This window comes from Mirounga leonina, unplaced genomic scaffold, assembly GCF_011800145.1.
Source record: "Mirounga leonina isolate KUSES-001 unplaced genomic scaffold, KU_Mleo_1.0 Mir_154, whole genome shotgun sequence".
Taxonomy (NCBI): domain Eukaryota; kingdom Metazoa; phylum Chordata; class Mammalia; order Carnivora; family Phocidae; genus Mirounga; species Mirounga leonina.
In genome coordinates, this window is record NW_023270389.1 from 10,920,395 (window position 1) to 10,927,897 (window position 7,503).

Genomic DNA, 7,503 nt, shown 5'->3' on the forward strand with positions numbered 1-7,503 from the left:
GTCCTATCTTCAACATATTGTCTTGTTCCAATGGATAATTTGAGGAACAAAGCTTTCCCATTCATATATAAATATATCTATCTTATATATAGTCTAATATGTATCATATATATGTATATATTTTATATACATATATATAATCTTTGCCCACTCGATGCTGAGTGTTTGCATACTTTATGTTGTTCATTTCTAATTAACTAGTTGACAGAGTCAATAAGCAACACAACAAAGATTCAAAGTGAGTACTGGCTCCAACCTCTGTGGGTCCCCAATCACCAGGAGATATGGCCCCTATCAATTGGTTAGTATTCTATGCCTTTACTAACTCTGTCAGCTCAAACACATTACCTAATCACAGAAAGACAAGTTTTCTCATGTGACTTGTAAATGGTAAATCTAGTCTGACATATTTTTATGAGAATTACATAACAAAATGGAATAACATCCAGCATGTAGAAACCACTTAACAAATTTTAGTCCTCTTCCTTATAAATAAGACATTTGAAATTCCCAAGCTTCTACTTTGTCCCAAGTGTCTCCCTCCACCTTGCTTTCCAACCATTCTACTCAGAAAAACATAAATAGGAGGATGCTCTTCATAGCCTCTGAAAACCTTCATCTCAATTCTTTCCTCCAATGTGAATTCAAAGGCGCAAAGATAGGCTTTCAATCAGTGGGCCCTAACTCATTGGCGGGTTATAATATTCATTTACTGGGCTACAACCAGCATTTTTTAAAAATAAAGTGGAATACAAAGAAATCCAAATAGATTTTGGACTATCAGTTTATTACACACTGATAGGGAAGAGATAGAAAGTTTCATTTTGTGCAACTCTCATTTCAGTTGTTTTTCATCTGTGCACACTATTTTTCAATGTAATTATTTCAACTCATTGGTGGTTTCTTGGAGGTAAGTGTCACAATCAAGGGACTCTTAAGGAACTTCTTCTGTAATGGAGGCTAAGTCGGTAATCTTATATTAACTTGGTTCAGAAGTTGCCTAAATCTTTTTAGCAGTATTAATCCACCTGTGATGGAGTTTCAGATCCAAAATTAATTTATCAAAGAACCGGAATCCAAAAGCGCAGGAGGATCGATGTCTGGCTTCTCCTTTACTGATTTCTGGTATAGTTCTTGTTCATAGTTCCTGTCACTTCATCCTTGGTGTTCTTCGGTAAACTTGAGATGGCTTTATACTTAATGGACCTGATAAAGGTGCTATGAGAACTCAACACAGGTTTCTTTTTAAGTGGTGCTTTAAGACCCACAACCGTTAAGTTTCACGAGGAAAAGGTCCATGTTTTTCTCAGTCATCCCCCATGCCCACTCTCCATATTCGTTCTGCATTCCCAAAGCCCAGCACAGTGCCTGGTACAGAATGAGACGACATTAATATATATTGGATGAATTAAGAGTAAGTCCATCTCCAGATGGCAAAGCAAACTGATGATGGCCCCTAATAGTCTGATCCATTTAGCTACCTAGGTGTGTGTCTTGTTCACTTTAAGACTGAAGAACTCAGCCAAAATTTTCTCTGCCAGAAATAGCCCGAACAATATAAGAGCAATTGAAATGACACCACAAAGAAGCAATTAGTCAAATCTCTGGTGTGGGACATTTCTACAGAACCAAAATCTGAATATCACCGACAAGTCTATGCCATAAGATTTAAAAAGAAGAAGAAGGAGAAGAAAACGAGTTGTAGAACAAAACAGATCTCAGGATAAAACAACTAGTGCAAAGACTGGACCTTGCTTGGATTCTGAACAACAAAAAGACAGATTTAGGGAATCTGGGAAAAATAAATATGGGCTGGGTATTACATGATTTTTAAGGAATTCTCATTAATTTTGTTAGGTGTGATATTTACACAGTGATTATGGTAAAAGGAGGAAGCCCTTATCAATCAGCAGTGCATACAGAACTGTCTACAGGGAAAAAGACTTAACATCTGCCCTCGTTTTTAAATCTCCAAGTAAAGAAGATGTGTACACGTGTGAGGAGGATTAGATAAAATAGGATTGGTCAGATGTTGATTATCGTGACAGTTAAGGATGGATCTATGGAGGTTCATTATACTATGAGTTCTACTTTTGCATTCATTTAAAAATTTCTGTAAGTAAAAGTTAAAGGCAGTTAGCCCCAGCAGAACAGAAATGACAATGTAAAAGTTCAAGACTACGATTTCATGCTCCCTCGTATAGCCATGTACTAGGGGGACCCATGTCGTCATTTACTGGGTTTTGTGAACTGACTTTGAACACTTTCCAAATGTGATAATCTGGTGCTCATTATTTTTTTTAAATAGAAGATCATATGCACTGTTAGAAGCATCAAAACTCCATTCTATTCATCTTGAGCAAAATATTCCTCCCAGTACAGCTTTTTCCTTGAAAGAGGAGGAGGGCAGACAGAGGCTGGGGTGAGAGGTCGGTGAGGAGAAACAACCAGTGAGTTTTCCACTTTCGGGAGAATGGCAGGATCCTTGGGGAGACAGTAAATTGAAATTAAGGCTGTTTCAGGCAGCCTACAGGATGTGCCTGCAAATGTAGACATATCTAAATGGTGAAAAAGTCTGTTTGTGCCCATTCATATGAAGTGAATGCCTTGTAATGTGCTCCAGCCCCTGGGAATGGTGGCTGGATTCAGGAACGGAGGCCGGAAGAATGGGATGGATTTGACATAAGTACTTTTAAGTGCTCTGAAGGCTGGGCTCCTCCCTGCAGTTTAATAGCAAGGTCCACTGGGAGCTACAAGGAAGGAGCCGAGTGAATCCCTACAGCTTTTCGTTTTAAGGATAACAAATCTTAAAACAGGTGTGAGCTCAGAAAGATCCTTTTACTTCTTGTTTTTAGTCTGTTGTGGCCAGCCAGCTCTCTGCGTACTATTATCATTCCACAGAACGAAGTCCAGGGTAAGGGAAGGGAGGAGAGGTAAGAGAAGCTGAATAAACAAAAATTGCTTCGAGTGACTAATATTCATTAAGTCCTCTGGTCATGCACTATGAAATTTATTAAACTGTGGTTTCCAAGAGAATGTATTAGCAGAGCTAATGAACACAAATAAAAAAGAGGCCTCCAGGAAATGGTTTCCTGGGCCTGGATGAGGCTGCTGAGTAATGTGACAAGAGATTATAAAGTTAAAAGCTTCTATTATAGTCTCGAAGGCTGATTATTGGAAGGGGTTGCCCTTGGTGGGGGGAAGGGAAGATAGGAGGGAGACTGAAAGTCTGACTTGCCTGAAAAAGGGGCCTAATGCTTTTCATTTATATTCATTAAGGAAGGAGGCTTTGTGCTGAAGGCCTCTGAACCCCTGCGCTGCCATCTGGTGGACAAGGTACTTGAGAGGCCACAGAATACAGAGGACAGCCGCCATCTTTAAGATGTCAGGAATTTGAAGGTCGGCTTTACTGTTTCCTGAGTAGTAGCAGTGGAAACCCTTCATAAGTATGGTGTCAGGAGCAAAAGTGAACACTCACAAAGTAACCACTATCTGTAATCTGCTTTAAATACTGTATGAGGAGAGCTCAGTTATCCCGTTCTGCTGTCCTAATCCATCAGGACCTTAGCAATTAATATTATGTGGTCCTACCTACAGTACGAGGCTAAGGTGTGACTCATCCTAAGAACATTTGTTTCATAACCTAGTCCAGTTTCTCCCAGCAGAAACCTTGGGATCATCCTTGACTCTCCTCTTTCTCCCACACTTGCCATCCAATCTAGCAGCAAACACTGTGGCCTCTCTGGTCACCACATCATACCAGGACCCACTTACTTCTTTTTTTTTTTTTTTTTTTTCTGCGAGAGAGAGAATGAGAGACAGAGAGCATGAGAGGGGAAGGGTCAGAGGGAGAAGCAGACCCCCGGCTGAGCAGGGAGCCCGATGCGGGACTCGATCCAGGGACTCCAGGATCATGACCTGAGCCGAAGGCAGTCGCTTAACCAACTGAGCCACCCAGGCGCCCCAGGACCCACTTACTTCTCATGTACACTGCTGTCACCCTGATTTGAGCCTTTGGTGTCTCTCTCCTGGGTGACTGCGAATAGCCTCTAAACTGAGCTCCTTGCTTCCAGCCTTGCAGTCCACAGCCTATTCTCCACCAGCAGCCAGATGAACCATTAGAACATGTTAGATCATTCCACTTCTCTGCTCAAAACAGAGCAGGCCCTTAAGCTCACTCAGAGTAAAATTTAAAGTCGTACAATGTGTTTCAGGCCTTAGTGGATCTGACCCAGCTCCCTCTAACTTCATCTCTTATGCTCTCCACTCACTCAGTCTGGTCCAACCACACTGGCCTCCTAGCTAGTCCTCAAAGACACCACACATCCCTGACTCAGCTCCCTCCGCCTGGAGAGCTCTTGCCCCAGACAGTGGCATGGCTCTCCTTCTCCCATTCTCCCGGGTGTCCTGCCAAAGGTCATCTTGTCAAGGATGCCTTCCACTACCATCCTACCTAAAATAATACCTCTTCTTCTTCCTTCAGCATTTTTATCTCTCTTTTTTTTGTTGTCTTATTCTATTAGCAGCATTTATCACCTCCTGAAATGTTCTATATTTATGTGTTTATGCCCTTATTTTCATCTTCCCCAAATCCCCTACAATAGAATGTAAGTTCCATGGAATGTAAATTCCATGTAAGTTCCACAGAATATTCCTTGGGGGGAATATAGTATTTTTAACATAGTTCGGGTTTTTTCTGAAACTTCAGAAGCTGGCAATGCTAACGTGCTCCAGATCCTTACAGACTCTTGCAAACTATAAGCCCCATAGAAGCAGGTGTTTTATCTAACTTAGTCTCCCTTAATTGCCAGCACCTAGTGCTGTGTCTGGTAAATGGTACACATACAATAAGACTTTGTGGGGTTTTTTTGGTAGCTCTAGGGTTTATTAAGCTGTGCCTCAGAAAGTATAAAATGCTTCACGATTTGCATGCCATCCTTGAGCATGGGCCATGCCAACCTTCTCTGTATCCTTCCAATTTTAGTACATGTGCTGCTAAAGTGAGCCCAAGACCTTTTTTTTTTTTTAATTTAGCACTTTATGTACCAAATTCAATTATAAGTGTCCACTGCAATGATTTTTAGCCAAATGAGTTGTACAACCAATACCATAATCCAGTTTTAGAATAGTCCCAAAACTCCAAAAAGCACACTCATGCCCATTTGTAGTTTATTCTCACAACACCCTCAGCCCCAGGCAACCAATGATCTGCTTCCTGTGTCTATGAAATTGCCTGTTCTGGAGATTTCCTAGATATGGCATCATACAAAATGTAGTTATTTACACGTGGCCTCTTTAAGTCAGTATAATGTTTTCGAGGTTTATCCACATTGTAGCATGAATCAGTATGGTTTTTATTTCCTTTTTATTGCTGAATAGTACTCCCTTCTATGCATATACAATTTGTAATCCATTTATCGCTTGATGGACATTTGAATTGTTTCTATTTTTTGCTATAAACATTCACATACTCACCATTGTATGAACATGATTTCCTCCCCCCATTGGGTAGATTCCTATCAGTGAAATTGCTGAGTTATATAAAGTTATGTTTAACTTTCTAAGAAACTCCAAGACTGTTTTCCAAAGTGACTGTACAATTTTGTATTCCCATCAGCAATGCCGGACCAATTGTCAGTATTGCCTGGTTTTTAGTTTATAGCCATTCTAGTACGTATGCAGAAGTATATCATTATGGCTTTAATTTGCATTTCTCTTACAGCTCCTGGTGCTGAACATTTAATTCACAATAATTATTAGCAGTTTTAATATCTTCATTGGTAAAATGTCCATTTGAATCTTTTACCCATTTTTATATCAGATTGTTTATCTTCTTGTTATTGAGTTATAAGAGTTCTTTACATATTTTAGATTCTGGTACTTCACTAAAACTATGACTTGCAAATAGTTTCTTCCTGTGTGTGGCTTATCTTTCCATTAGCTTAAAAGGGTCTTTTGTAACACAAACATTTTAAATTGTGACAAAGCTCAATTTATCAGTTTTTTATGGATCATGCTTTTGGAGGCATATTTAAGAATTCTTTACCTATTCATGATCACAAAGATGTTCTACAATATTTTCCTGAAGAAACTGTGTAATTTTAGCCCTTACATTTTGGTCTATAATCCACTTTGAGTCAATTTTTATGCATGGTGTGAGGTAAGCCTCTAAATCCAGTTTTTGTCACGGAATCCAATTGTCCCAGAACTATTGTTGAAATGACAATTCTCTCCCCATTTATTGTTTTGGCATCTTTGTTGAAAATCAATTATCTTTTAATGAAATGGGTTACTTCTGGACCCTCACTTCAGTTCCATGGATCTATTAAGTGTATCCTTCCATAATACCACATGTCTTTGTAAGTTTTGAAATCAGGTAGAGTAATGACTCCAATTTGTTCTTCTTTTCAAACCTTGTTTTGGCTATCTAGATCCTTTGTATTTACATACAAACTCTAGAAATATTTTTGTTATTTTTTACAAAAATGCCTGCTGGTATTTTGATAGAGATTGCATTGATCTTATACACCAATTTGGGGTGAATTGCCACTTAACCATATTGGATTTTTTTATGGTATTAAGTATCAAATTGTTTTGTTAATTTTATTTCAAACTGTTTATTGCTAATATATAGGAACACTTTTTTGTATACATATAACTCGTAGATTAATTCTGGTATGTTTGTGAATTCCTTGAGATCTTCCACAGTCATAGCACATCATCTGTTTGAAAAGATATATATTTTGCAATACACAGAGTAGAGTATTCTGGGTAGAGTGTTCTTAAAACAGAAGTTGAGTTCGTTGAAAGTATAAGCACAAGTCTTCCATGTTAGATGATTTATTCTGGAACTGTTTTTTCAATTTTTAAAAGTAAGGTACTGAAATCTCCAGCTATCTAAATTGTCAATTATTTCAATTCTAGTTGGTTTTGCCTCATTTATATTGAGGCTTTGTTGTTAGGTGTGCATATATTTATAATTGTTATATATTCCTGATATATTGGCATTTTTACCATTATAAAATGTCCCTCTTTGTCTCTATCAGTAATTCTTATCTTAAACTCAATTCTGTCTGATGTTAAAATGATCACTTCAGATCTTCCATGGTTACTATTTACCTGGTAGGTTATTCCCATCCTTTATTTTCAACCTATTTCTGTCTTTGAATCTAAAATGTATTCTTGTAGTCAGAATATAGTAGGATTTTGCTTTTTGATCCATTCTGATAATCTCTTCATTTTGATCAGGGCATTCAGACCTTTCACATTTAATGTAATTATTGATATAATTGGATTTATATCTGCCATTTTGCTATTTGTTTTCTATGTTTCCTATATTTTGGGCCCTCTGTTCCTCCTTTAATAATTTCTTTAGTGTTAAAAAATATTTTTATTGTGGGGTGCCTGGGTGGCTCAGTTGGTTAAGCATCTGCCTTCGGCCCAGGTTATGTTCCCAGGCTCCCAGGATCAAACCCCACGTCGGGCTCCTGCTAAGTGGGGAGT

At 38.5% G+C, this 7,503-nt stretch overlaps 1 non-coding gene across 1 annotated transcript; it reads right to left on the minus strand.

Annotated features, from left to right (window-relative positions):
* Positions 1-4,902: 4,902 nt before the first annotated feature.
* LOC118014661 lies at positions 4,903-5,008 on the minus strand. Its single transcript, XR_004680350.1, has one exon. It is a non-coding gene; the product is annotated as a U6 spliceosomal RNA (small nuclear RNA).
* Between the last annotated feature and the right edge of the window lie 2,495 nt (positions 5,009-7,503).